General features: G+C 36.6%; 1 protein-coding gene across 7 annotated transcripts in view; it reads right to left on the minus strand.

The window, feature by feature from the left end:
• LINGO2 (leucine rich repeat and Ig domain containing 2) overlaps positions 1–14,260 on the minus strand; it is a 1,147,525-nt gene that overhangs the window by 534,048 nt on the left and 599,217 nt on the right. The window lies entirely within an intron of this gene.

The raw sequence follows: 14,260 nt of genomic DNA on the forward strand, positions 1-14,260 counted from the left end.
CCACCTTTGTCTCTTCCTTCTATGGTTGACCTTTGAACAATATGGGTTTGAACTTCATGGGTCCACTTACACATGGATTTTTTTTTCTTTCTTGCTTGCTTGTGTTTCATTATTTTATTAATAGTTTTTTAATATAGTTTATTGTCTAGTTGACTAATATAGAGTGTATACAATATGCTCTTGGTTTGGGGAGTAGATTCCCGTGATTCATTGCTTACATACAACACCCAGTGCTCATCCCAACAAGTGTCCTCTTCAATGCCCATCACCCATTTTCCCCTCTCCTCTGCACCCCACCCCCATCAGCCCTTAGTTTGCTCTCTGTATTTAAGAGTATCTTATGGTTTGCCTCCCTCTCTGAAACTACTTTTTCCCCTTCCCTTCCTCCATGGTCTTCTGTTAAGTTTCTCAAGTTCCAAATAGGAGTGAAAACATATGATATCTGTCTTTCTCTGGTTGACTTATTTCACTTAGCATAATACCCTCCAGTTCCATTCACATTGTTGCAAATGCAGGATTTCATTCTTTCTCATTGCCAAGTAGTATTCCATCGTATATATAAACCACATCTTCTTTATCTATTCGTCAGTTGATGGACATTTAGACTCTTTCCATAATTGGCTATTGTTGAAAGTGCTTCTATAAACATTGGGGTACATGTGCCCCTATGAATCAGCACCCAACATCACTCATCATCAGGGAAATACAAATCAAAACCACACTGAGATACCACCTCACACCAGTCAAAATTAACAACTCAGGAAACAACAGATGCTGGTGAGGATGTGGAGAAACGGGAACCTTCTTGCACTGTTGGTGGGAATGTAAACTGGTGCAGCTGCTCTGGAAAACAGTGTGGAGGCTTCCTCAAAAAATTAACAATAGAACTACCCTATGGCCCAGCGATAGCACTACTAGGAATTTATCCACACGGATTTTTTTTCAAAAAATACACATACCGTATTGTGAATGTACTTTCTCTTCTTTATAATTTTCTTAGTAACATTTTATCTGCTCTAGCCTACTTTATTATAAGAATATAGTATATCATACATCTAATAAATAAAATATGTGTCAATCAATTGTTTATGCTATCAGTAGGCTGACAGTAGTTACCAGTTTGGGTCATCAGTAAGCTATTAGTAGCCAAGTGTTCGGGGAGTCAAAAGTTATATGTATAATTTTGACTGCATGGGGGGCATTGGAGCCCCTAATCCCCACTTTGTTCTAGGGTCAACTGCACTCTCTTTCTTTATTAATGGGTTTTCTTTTTAGGTCTATCCCTTATGTGTAATGATTTTCTTGCCTTTATGCATTTATATTTATCTAACTACTGGGGTTGGGTATTTTATTAACCACTAAATTTATTCCAGAATATATTTTCTCCTTCATTTAACTAGTACACAAAATGGTTATTTGACTACTTTTCTTGAGGGGTAGGGCATATTTATAAGACCTTCTATGTCTTTCTGCTTGCATTTAATATAGAAAACCCTATTTGTAGTGTACAAAGATCCTGAAATTTAACAGAGAGAAAACAAGGTTTGCTCCTTACCTTTGCTGACTTACTGCATGTATGCCCTTTGGGTTAGTTTCTTATCTTATCTGAACACAGATATTATCTACAGTACATAAGTGATAACTTTATGGAGTTGTTGTATGAACTACATGAAATAATATGCCAAGAATCTAGAATGCCAAGTATCACAAGAATTTGTGATACTGTACTTGTACTTCTCCCAACCTAAAACTTACCTGCTTTGGTCTAAATCAGCTTCACTCTGGCCCTATTTTTACCTTCAGTTCTTGCATGATCCCCTGAGTGAGATTCCATCCCAATCCTAAAAAAAATGAGTCTGCTCTAATTTCCCTAGTTACACTTCCATTAGACTAGTACCTCTGGAGCTGAGGTTTTATATTCTGCCCCCCACCCCCACGCAAAGCATTTTAGATAATAGAATTCAGCCATTTTACTACAATCCTTACAGTTTAAAACTACTTCCTATTATTGTATCTCCTATAGGTTTGCTTTTTTTTTTCTTTTAATGTTTATTTATGTTTGAGAGAGAGACAGATAGAGTGTGAGTAGAGGAGGGGCAGAGAGAGACGGAGACACAGAATCTGAAGTAGGCTCCAGGCTCTGAGCTGTCAGCATAGACCCTGACGCAGAGCTTGAACCACGAACTGTGAGATCATGACCTCAGCCGAAGTTGGACGCTCAACCAACTGAGTCACCCAGGCGCCCTGCCGCTTTTTTGATTGAAGATCTGGCTATTGACCATCTTTTGAATTACTGCTTGAAATATTTTCCTGGTTGAATATTCTTCAAGTCAGTGGTTTACAACCACTATCACCACTGAAGATGCTTAAAAGCAAATATGGTTTCCTATATTTTGTTATGGACTGAGTTGTGTTCTATTAAAATTCTTATGTTGAAGTCTTAATCCCTAATGTGACTATATTTGCAGATAGGGCCTGTAAGGAGGTTATAAAGTTTAAATTTCTTTTTTTAATGTTTATTTATTTTTGAGAGAGACAGAATGAGAGTGGGTTAGGGACAGAGAGAGAGGGGGACACAGAATCTGAAGCAGACTCCAGGCTCAGAGCTGTCAGCACAGAGCCCGACGCGGGGCTCAAACTCGCCAGCCGTGAGATCATGACCTGAGCCGAAGTTGGACGCTCAACTGACTGAACCCCCCAGGCCCCTCAGGAGGTTATAAAGTTTAAATGAGATCATAAGGGTGGGCCTTCATCTGATAGGACCAGCACCCTTATAAGAAGAAGAAGAGACACCAGAGATCTCTCTCTGTCCTCATGTGCACAGGAGAGGCCATGTAAGCACACAATGAAAAAATGGTCATATATAATCCAGGAAGAGACCTCAGCTGAAACCATCCTGACAGCACCTTGATCTTAGACCTTTAGCATCTGGATTGAGAGAAAATAAACCTTTGGCTGCACCACCCAGTCTGTGGTATTTTGTTACGACAGTCCCAGCACACTAATAGATGCATAGTCTAGATTTTGGTTGCTCTGATATTTAAAAATAAAAAAAAAACAACTAAATACTTTTGCAAACAAATAAAACAAATAACACTAGAGTCAGTTCACATTTGGATTATTTCATAATTATAACTGATATTAATGTAGTGACATTTGTTCAGCCTGCACTGTGACACAGACAAATTCTTGTCCTAAGACAGCTTGCAGTCCTATCCTCTAAAGTGCTCAACTATTTATTATGGCTTGGAAATATGAAAAAAATAAACTTTTGTGGAAATTGACCCATACTATTGACAGAATTCAACTGAAGACTTTTTAAACATAGTTATTAATATATGTCATTCTTGCAAAATATTCTAGCTTTAATCCCCAATCAGAAACCTGATATGTTGCAAACAGGCAAATAAACCTTGGCAGACATAGGAATTCCCATCTTGTCTGCCCATCAGTACATCAATTTGTGTTTATGCAATAACTCCAGTGGGTTAACTGCAGCTGAAATTGCTACACTGTCTCAAAATGAACATTTTTAAAATTAAAATGTACTTAGTACTGTGCTTAAAATCCACAGCATTTCCTTTAAGAATGACAAAGCACATGATTTTTCAAGGTGCACCCATATATTCTTAGATTCTGGATATGTCTGTAATCTCCCTTATATTTAAGTGCTAGCAAAAACACAATTATAGAAAATTCATTGTCACAGAGAATTTGTATTTTTTATTCAATATCAAAGAAGCAGTTGAGTAAACATTTCCGTTCCTGGTTGTCACCTGGTTGAGTCCTACAGTGAGAATTTTTGTTAAAATTTTTTTCTTATAATATTTAGACCCTGTTAAACAAAAATGCTAGATTATTTTATTTTCGTCAACACTGTTTTGTAAACAATTCAGAAAATTTTCCTATAAAATTTACATGCAAAGAGTGTATTTTTCTTCATCATGTGTATATTATTCATGTGGTCCTAGTATTTTGGAAGGGATAACCAATAAAATATTTTTAAGAAAAAACAGAGTTTAATAAAATATACGATGTTTATAAAAGGACATAACTTTGTAAATTCAGGTATAGTAAAATGCATGTATTTACTTCATCTCCCTCAAAGTGGGAAGGATTTCCTGTATAAGGATCATTTCAAAATGATTCTGATACTTTACTGTCTTCACAGAGAATAAAAACCAGATTTAAGTTAACTCATGGTTTTGGAAATAAGAGAGAAGGAATACAATGTCCTGTTGTCCTAGCCATTCCTGGGTAATAATGAAGTGCAGATGGTTCTGGAGGCACAGGTCCTGTGTGTGCATTCCTCAGGGTTCTACTTCCTCTAACCAAGGGACCCTGGGAAAAATACTTAAATTATGCAAGCTACTTCCCAAGTCTAATGTGGTATAACAATAGTATCCAGTTCAGAGAAATGAGTAAGAATTAAAGAAAAACAATGAGTAAAACCCACTGACGAATATTTAACACCCTCATCATTAATTTGTTGTTGTTATTCACATCATTGCTGTTGTTGTCACTGGTATTTAAAAAAAAAAACATTTCGGGGGCCCCTGGCTGTCTCAGTCTGGAGAGCATCTGACTCTTGATCTCGGGGTCATGAGTTTGAGCCCCACATTGGGCACAGCTATTACTTTAAAAAAACAAAATAGAATAAACATTTCATCCCAGGAGGTAAGAACTCAGGTTTAAATCCTCAGTTAGGCCCAGGGCCTGGATCACATGACACATAGATACCCTCCTTGACTGTCAGATTCTAGAAGATACTTGAAAACATTAAAAACAGTAAGACTTGTTTCTAGGTCATCTTTTTCCTTTCTCAAGTTTTAGTAATGATGCCAATTCAGAGTAATTTCGAAGTAACGTAAGTATGTTAGGGGCATACGTTGCTAGTCTGGATCTATGGCAAAATGTACAACTTGATTATCAAGGTGTTGCAACAAATTGGCACATATCCCTTAGGCCCTTCATGCCTGGTAGGCAGAATAACTACCTCCATTTTTCAAGGTGATTAAGTTGATTAAATAAGAACACTGTGATTCTTCATTCATTCATCTTCACTTAACCAGATGGAAAGGTCTTTTCTACAGACAAGGGATTCTAAGTGGTGTGACTCAATCCTTTTCTTCTTTTTCTGTCCCCTCTGCTTCCAGTACTGCTACCCCTTCTAAGAGAGCCCGTCTCTAACATAACACTAATTCAAAGACCCTTGTTTCACAGTTGTGAGGTTCCTCTCCTTTCTTTTTAATTGAAACCATTTAACAGACTTTCTAGGAAATAAATGCCAGAGCACTAACCTCTGAATGCCATTTAATCACTTCTTTCAATCAATTCACATGTTTATTTATGAGAATTGCTATACCTGTTAAGTGTTGAATTAAAAGGATTGGAGGGGAGGAAGACACTATTAGGAAAAACCCAGAAAGTAGTGCTACCTGAAACATTTATGAACATCTATTGCAAACACTCTTAAAACCTGCTAAATTGCATTTTAATTATTTTGTAAATGTACTGAAATTAAAGAGCATTTGGAAAGCAGTCATCTAGAGTTGAGGAGGTATAAATTAATCACGTGGTTATATTGAATATTCAGAAATTCAGGGATCCTTAATGGAGCAGTAATAATTTTCAAGCAATATTAGAATTTCTTGGCACGTGCTCAGGGCTGCCTGGAGCATATTTTCACACTGTGGAAATGTTTACTCTACCCAGAAGCCTATTTCCCCCCAATAGAAACACAATGAAAATTCAAACACAATAAATCATTCCCAAGGTACAGAGATTCAAATGCCACAAGTACTTTGATTCACTTTGCTTCAGGGGTGGAATTTATAAATTGAAGAACTTTTAAATTTGTTAGAACATAGCACTCTGGAAATGAGAAAAGCAAAGCCAATTGGATTCCAGGATCTTATTTGGGTGTCACTCTGTGTTACTCTTGGCAGTGTCACTGGCATAACCAATAGGGTCCCAAAGTGTGGTGGAGGAGGGAGGGTGTCACTTCACCTCCACAGCCAGCAGGAGGACTTCTGACAGATTCACACTTGGAAATGATCTCAGAGGCACCCCAAGGACTGGCACCCCATTTTAAAACTGGGAAAAGGAATTTGAGAGATGAAGTGAATAAATTTGGCCCTCCAACAGTTAAATTGAGAAGAAAACTCAGGTTTCCTTGTTTGCTGCTAAATTTCCATTCCTCTCCACCACTCAAAAAAATATATGAAGACTGTTTTGCACATGCACACTTATTTTCACCTCTAACTAATGAATTGCTCATTTGCATTTGCATGATTTGTGTTGTACTTTCTACTTTTCTTGTACTGCTGAATCCTGGAAACACTTTGCCCTTTTATTGATTTTTTTTTATTTTTTAAACTATTAATTTATTTATTTTGATAGAGGCAGAGAAAGAGGGAGATAGAAAATCCCAAGCAGCCTGGATCTGCACAGAGCCCAACACGGGGCTCAAGCTCACCAACCAGGAGATCATGACCTGAGCCAAAATCAACAGTTGGATGCTTAGGCGACTGAGCCACCCAGGAGCCTCCTAACACTTTGACTTTTTAAAGAATATTGTCACAAGATCTTTTCTTTCTTTTTCCCTTTTATTTCCCTCATTTCTTCAATAAGTTGTTAAGGTAAATAGCTAGTGTCACTGATTTACCATTATTCAGTGAGGGCTTTCCTTTTTTGGAAATGCTGACCTATGTATAGCTTCTAAGATGTTAAAGTGTTTATAGAACATTCTGTGCTCTACTTAAGAAATTACTCGTTTCTCTTGTTACTGTGGTTGCTACCATCAAACTTTTTCAAACATATTTATGAAAACTCAGGATGTAACACAAAAAGTTACAGCCCCATAAATGAAGTTGTAGGATGAGAGAACTGCCAGATAAGAAGTGTTACTTGGACTGTATACCTTCATTGCACCTAAGACGTCAGGAAGAAAAATCTGTTTATAAGTCTAATCTGTAGCTTGTCTTTTCATCCTCTTCAAGTGGGCTTTTGGCAGAGCAATAGTTTTTAATTTTGAGGGGGTCAAATTTGTGAAGTTTGACAGAACATGCTTTGGGTATCAAGTCTGAGAACTTCTTGCCTAGTCCTAGAACCCAAAGATTTTGTCCTATTTTTTTGTGTGATATCTTACAGTTTTATGTTTTATAATTTTGTATAAAGTGAGAGCTTTAGGGGAAGGTTCTTTTTCCAGTTGTCTTTTAAATTACAAATAAGAATGCTATTGATTTTTTATTTTGATTTTGTATTCCACAATATTTTTTGTTTTTCCCCTTTATTATTAGGTCTAAGAGTTTGTAAAGTCTTCTGGATTTTCAATGTACACACTGAATCATATGGCGGAAAAAAAAAGATAGTTTTACCTAAGCCTCTTAATTCTTATGCCCATTCTTTTCTGATTTCTTATTCCACTTGCCAGAGTATTCAGCAGAATATTGACCAGAAGCTGAAATGGCAGGCATCTGCCTGGGGTGTAATTTTTTTTTTAATGTTTATTTTTTGAGAGAGAGTGTGCCTGAGTGGAGGAGGGGCAGACAGCAAGAGGGACAAAGGGATTCAGAGTAGGCTCAGTACTGACAGCAGAGAACCCAGTACGGGACTCAAACTCATGAGCCCATGAGATCATGACCTGAGCTAAAGTCAGACGCTTAACTGACTGAGCCACCCAGGTGCCCCTGGGTCCTGATTTTAAAAGTATTTCTCAAATTTTATTAATAATCATAATAAAGTAAGGTTTTGTGGACAAGGTAAAGAAATTCTTTTTTACAAGTTTATTGAGAACTTGTCTTAAATATTTACTGGATTTTATTAAATGTTTTTTCTATACATGTTGAAAAGATATGGATCTATCCCTTCAAACTGTTAAGAGACTTCTGTGTCAATCATCTTTGCCAAAGTGAGGACAGATCTCACTTGTTATTATTTATGTCCTACTTTATTGCTGAATTATATTTTTTCAGGGTACTTTTAAAATTCATTTAATGAAAGTCTAAGTGGTACTCTTAAATACCATATGCCTGATAATATCATATTTTGCCCTAATCTCATAAAAGTGTTTAATTTAGCTTGAGGGGCACCTGGGTGGCTCAGTCAGTTGGGTTTCAGACTCTTGATTTCTGCTCAGTTCAGGATCCCACAGTCATGGGATTGAGCCTTGTGTCTGGTTCCACATTCAGCACAGAGCGTGGAGGCTGCTTGAGATTCTCTCTTTCCTTCTGCCCCTCTCTCCCACTTGTGTGCTCTCTCTCTCTAAAATTAAAAAAAAAAAAAGCCATTAACTAGGTATATAACTGTACCTGCTATTTTCTTTCCCTGAGCCCAGTGAGGAAACTTCTTTCATTTGCTGTCATCTAATGCTACTGGTAAAAGTCACAATAACAATAAGTCTACCGCCATTGATCTGAAGGTAATTGTCCTTTCCTTCTGGTAGCTATTAAAGTTCTATTTCTAAAATGTCTGACTGGTCTTTTTATATGTTCCCCTGTTCATTTTATTTTTATGGTTGTGTGTTTAGTGTAAATTCTTACATTTTAAGCAAAAAATTCATTTTTACTTTGAGCACAGAGGCATACTTATTTTGAAGTCTTTGTCAGATTGTTCCATATAATTAAGCTCATCGGAAGTAAACTCATATTCTAAATATTGATTTTGTTGGCTATCTTTCTTAGAAGATTTATTCATTTCTTATGAAATATTGACTTGCAGGTTTGATTTTGAGGTAAAGGATTTTATCTATTTTTCTCTCTTGGTGCATCTCTTCTTGATCCTTCCTCTCTAGAAGGCTTATCACTGTCTTCACCCAACCCTCACTCCCAGGGTGCCCAGCTAACTAGTCTGGTGACCAAGCAGACATACTCTTCCCAAACTCCCTAACTTCATGCTTTCCTAAAAGGCATCAAAACTGACATTGTTTTAAGAAGTTTATTTATTTATTTTGAGAGAGAGAGAGAGAGAGAGAGAGAGAGAGAGAGAGAGAGAGAGAGAGAGGAAGAGAATATAAGTGGGGAAGGGGCAGAGCAAGAGCAAGAGAGAATTCCAAGCAGGCTCTGTGCTGTCAGCATGGAGCCCAACGTGGGGTTCGAACCCTCAAACGGTGAGATCGTGACCTGAGCTGAGATCAAGAGTCAGACACTTAACTGATTAAACCACCAAGGCACCCCTCGACTGGCATGTTTTTGTGCATTTTACTCCACAAGAGGTGAGCCACGGTCCCCACAGCCAGCTTCCATGCCACACATCCAGGCCTGGTTTCTCAGGCACCACAGTTTCCTCTCTAGTTCATGGAGGTTTTTTGTTGTGTATTTATAGTCTGCCTCTGTCTTTGCTTTCTCTTTTGAGGTTTTATCTAACTTTCCAACATATAAGAACCAAGAGGGTTTATCATAAAGTACTTTGTCAATTTGCCCAGAACATTACCATTCTGCCTTTAACCCACTCTGGCCAGGCTTTTGTCCTCCTAGGAAACTGTTCTTGGCAGAGTCACCAGCAAAATATCCATCCTGCCAAATCTCCTGGTCAATTCTGGTTTTCATCTCAGCAATGGTTGGCACAAATGATCATTCTCCCCTTGCTGATGCATTTTCTTCTCTTGCGTTTTAGGACTGTCTAACTTCCTTATTTCCCTCTAATTGAATGACCTGGATTCTCAATTTCTTTGGCTGTCTCTCCATCTTTCTCTTGAATTTTAATTGTTGGAGAGTCAGTGTTCCTCAGATACTTTTCCCTCTCTATTTATAATTAACATCTGATGTGATCTCATTATGTACCATGCATATGGTTACATACATACATAATATACAAATGTGATACACGTTATAATGTATTATATATATATATATATATTATAACTATAATAAATAATTCATAATGTAAGCCATACACACACACACACACACACATATATATATATACACACACAAAAAATATAGTCTATTATCATTACTCCTATTTTTTCTCCTCTTACCACTGAAGATGTCCATACACTTCTTCCATGTATCCACTTTGATATCTAACACTTATCTAAGCCCAATATGATTAAAATGTAATTTGTGATTCTTCTATACCAACATCTCTTTGTCTGCAGTCTAACATCCTAGTCCACACCAGTATTTTCTGTTCTCTAGGTTCCTATGCTAGCCTCCTAACTGGCCTCCTTGAGTCTACCATTGTCTTTGACATTTTATTCTTTATCTAGCAGCGAAAGAAAAAAGATTATACCATACTCTTATTTAAAGCCACCAATAACTTTCCATTACACTTAAAATAAATCCAAACTTATCATGGCCTTAGAAGCCCTAACATGTCTCTGACTCTGCTGTCATCTGACTCTGCTGTCTCCTTTACCCAATTCATTCCCACAGACTTTGCATACATACTATCTTTTGAAATATTACTCTGGACTTGGAACCTTTTTTTTCCTTCACATCTTCACCTAGTTCACTCCTTCACATCATTTAGTCCATTTAATTGGTATCCCTTCAGAGAAGCTTTCTATAACCAGCCAACCTAAAATAAGCTCCTGTCATTCTCCATGTCCTTAACTTTTTCCTTTTTCTTCAATTTCTCTAAAATTCTTTTTTGAAGCTTACTGGGGTGTAGGTGACAAAACTGTTAAGGTATTTAAACTGTACATCATAAGGATCTGATGTATGTGTTGTGAAAGGTATCCTCCCACATAGTTAATCTAGTTAATTAACACATCCTTCACTATATATAAGCTGTATACATATAAATACACACACACGCATATATATATGTATGTATACATACATACATACATACACACATAAATACATACATATATATATATATATATATATATATATATATATGCGTGTGTGTGTATGAGTATATTAACATCTAAGTTCTACTCTCAGGAAATTTCAATTACACAATAAATGCAGTGTTACCCACCGTAGTCCCCATATTGTACATTTGATCTTCACACTTTATTCATTTTGCTTTTCTTTTTAAACTATCAATTATTACCTCATATTTTAATATCTATTGTTGATCTTTATCTCACCCACTAGAATGCAAGTTCCCTGAGGGCAGGCATTTGGTTTCTCTTACTCACCACTGTTTCCCCAGCGTCTAGACAAGTGCCTAGTACTCATGTGAAATTAATAAACTATGGCATTCCACTAATGATCAGGAAGCTAATTAGACGTATCAACTAACACAGCTCCTATACTAAGGAAGTATTATATAGTGTATTTTTACATCTGGTAGCCAGAAGCATGGAGAAAAAAACACTTTTGACTTTTTCCATTAAATCTCTCACTTGTGCTCCAGGGTATAATCACAACAAACAGTAATATAGAAAATGTTAGCATTGAAGGCGTTCCACACAATAGCTCCTGTATTCTCCTTTGGTTCCTTTTTGTCTGTGCATTTTGGATTCCTAGGTTCTCTATTCTCAATGGCTGGATGTGTATAAAATGTTTAAACCCTTACACTTAAATCCCTTCCAAATAAGTGATCTTGTCCTCTCTTTTGATAGTTATACCTAGTGGAGCCTAAAATTGTGGCAAATTCTATGAACTTTTGTTGTGATAATGATATCATTCCATTATAGGCTCTTGTGACATACCTTAATAGAGTCTCAATTTAAAACTCCTTGGGATGTTCAAAGCAAGAGACAAATAAATACTCTAATTCTTGATAACTGAGAAGGCATTAGAAATATCAGCTCTAAAATTCAGTAGACATTATCTAAGAAAACTGGCTTTCTTCGTTACTATTCAAAATTGTAGAGTATTAAAGATTCTCTTTTAGTTGAATGCTCCAGGGGGCCAACTTCACTGTGTATAGGAAGGTTCCTATTTAGAATGCCAACCTATGAATAGATTTATGAGCCCCTATAGATGCTGTGTGAGAGCCACTCAACTTGTGTGTCAAAATCTGAAGCAAGAATATAGTAGATTTGTGACAGTTAGTTAGGTTATGCATCTTACCAATTATCCTCCTGAAAATTATAGCATGACTAGTAAAAAAAAGTGGGGGAGTCCCCATAAATTATAAACATTGAGCTTGTAGAAAGAAACTGGAATCCTCAAATTTTGTGCAAGCAAAGACATATGTAACTACACTGGGTTCAACAGCATCCCTGAAAAATTCATGCCCCGCCCCCCAGAACCTGTGAATGTAAACGTATGTGGAAGTAGAGTGTTTGTAGGTACAATCAAGTTAAAATGAGGGCATATTGGATTAGGGTGGGTCCTAGTCCAATAACTGATATCTAATAAGAAGAAGGAAGTTTGGACACAGACATGAATAGATGGAAGACAGCCATGTGAAGACAGAGGCAGAGACTGAAATTATGTAGGCACAAGCCAAAGCATACCAAGAACTGCTGGAAATCATCAGAACCTAGGAGTTGCAAGGAAGGATCCTTCCTTTGATTCACTGGAGGGAGCGTGGCTATGCCAGCAGCTTCGTTTCAGATCTCTAGCCTCCAAAATGGTTAGATAATAAATTCTTGTTTTCTAAGCTAACCATTTTGTGGTAATTTTTATAGCAGCCCTGGGAAACTAATCAAGTAACTAAGACAAAACCCCTATGACAATAGACAAGGACAAATGGGGAATGCGGAAGGGATCTAGTGTTGGTCATTCTCAGAAATAAACAGCAAACATTCAGTTTCAGAAAGAGATAATGGAACATTAAGTGGAAACCCCTGTAAAAGATGGAGATCAAGTGGAAGGCTATCATAGCCAGGCATCAAAGAAAGAAATGCTAAGGAAACGGCTTGGGGAAAGAAGAGGAAAAGATCTCAGAAATTTCTTCTTGCCATCCAGTCACAAAAGATCACATATTGCATAATCCTACTTACATGAAATGTCCAGAATAGCAAATCTATAAAGACAGAGAATAAATTGGTGGTACATGTGAGGGAGAAATGGGAGTGACTGCCAATGGCTATAGGTTTCATTTTGGGATAATGAAATTTTCTAAAATCAGACTATAGTCATGGCTACAGAACCCTGTAATATATATATATACATATATATATATATGTATATATATATGTATATATATATACACGTATATATATATGTATATATATACTTTTATATTTTGAAAGTATATATATACATATATATATATATATATATATGTATATATATATATATTAAAAGTCATTGGATTATCCAGTTTAATAGGTGGTAAACTTCACGGTTTGTAAACTGCCTCTCAATAAAGCTGTTAAAATAACAAAATAAATGATACAGTGACAAAATTTAAAACATTGATATTGGAAAGACAGACCATATTATGAAGAAAAAGAAGTTACCCAGAACATCAAGACATATAATAGTAAAATGATTAAGCTTTAAAGATAAAGAGATAATCCTTTGAGCACCCAGCCAGAAAAATCAGCTGATTCACAATGGGGCAAGTATCACACTGGTATCGGGCTGCTCTGCTTCTCAATAGCAACATCCAGCATCACAGAAGAGCAAAGGGACATCTACAAGGTACTCAGGGCAGTTTCTATCCTCCCCTTGCCAAGCTTAGAACATTTATTAGCCTTTCTGGATTCACTTCTATCAATACTGACATTTTAGATAAATCTCAATGAACTCCAGGGTTTTCCTTTAATATTAATAAGCAGATATACCTTATACCTGTGTTTCTGAGAGCAGACCCTTTGATCAAATGGCATTCTACCACTGTGTACAAATATCCCTGGATTCTTAGGCTGCTTCATTTGCTGAATGTCACATCTGACAGGATCCGTGGTGTCCTGCCCCACCTCTCCAATTAGGCTTATTTTTGTTCTACAGTGTAATAAATACCTCTGAGCTTGTTATTGTATCTTACAAATGAATTGGTTATTACTCTAAAAGATTCCAGCAGCTTTCCTAAAAATTAAAATTAATGTTTGTCTCCTGGGAGTAATCAAAATATGTGTTCATGACAATGTAGTTTGAAAAACAAATCAATGTCTTTTTTATTCTATTAAATTTTATATTATCATATTAAAATACTGCATTGTTGAAAAATTAACTCTAATTCACTCTGTAAAGTCACATAGAAACAATTTTCTAGGAGCATAATAATAGCTCATGATTTTTCTCACAGGAGTAGTAGCATCATCTTATGCATTCCACACACCAAGTGACCTTAGAGATTATGTCATCCAAACTTTTCATCATACAGGTGAACAAATTTGGTCCTTAGAGAATCTCTGAGAGTCACACAATTATAGGGTTGGGGCCACATTTGGTTTTTGATGGTC

The sequence above is a fragment of the Panthera pardus genome, unplaced genomic scaffold (genome assembly GCF_024362965.1).
Source record: "Panthera pardus isolate Hobbes unplaced genomic scaffold, ASM2436296v1 HiC_scaffold_20, whole genome shotgun sequence".
NCBI classification, from domain to species: domain Eukaryota; kingdom Metazoa; phylum Chordata; class Mammalia; order Carnivora; family Felidae; genus Panthera; species Panthera pardus.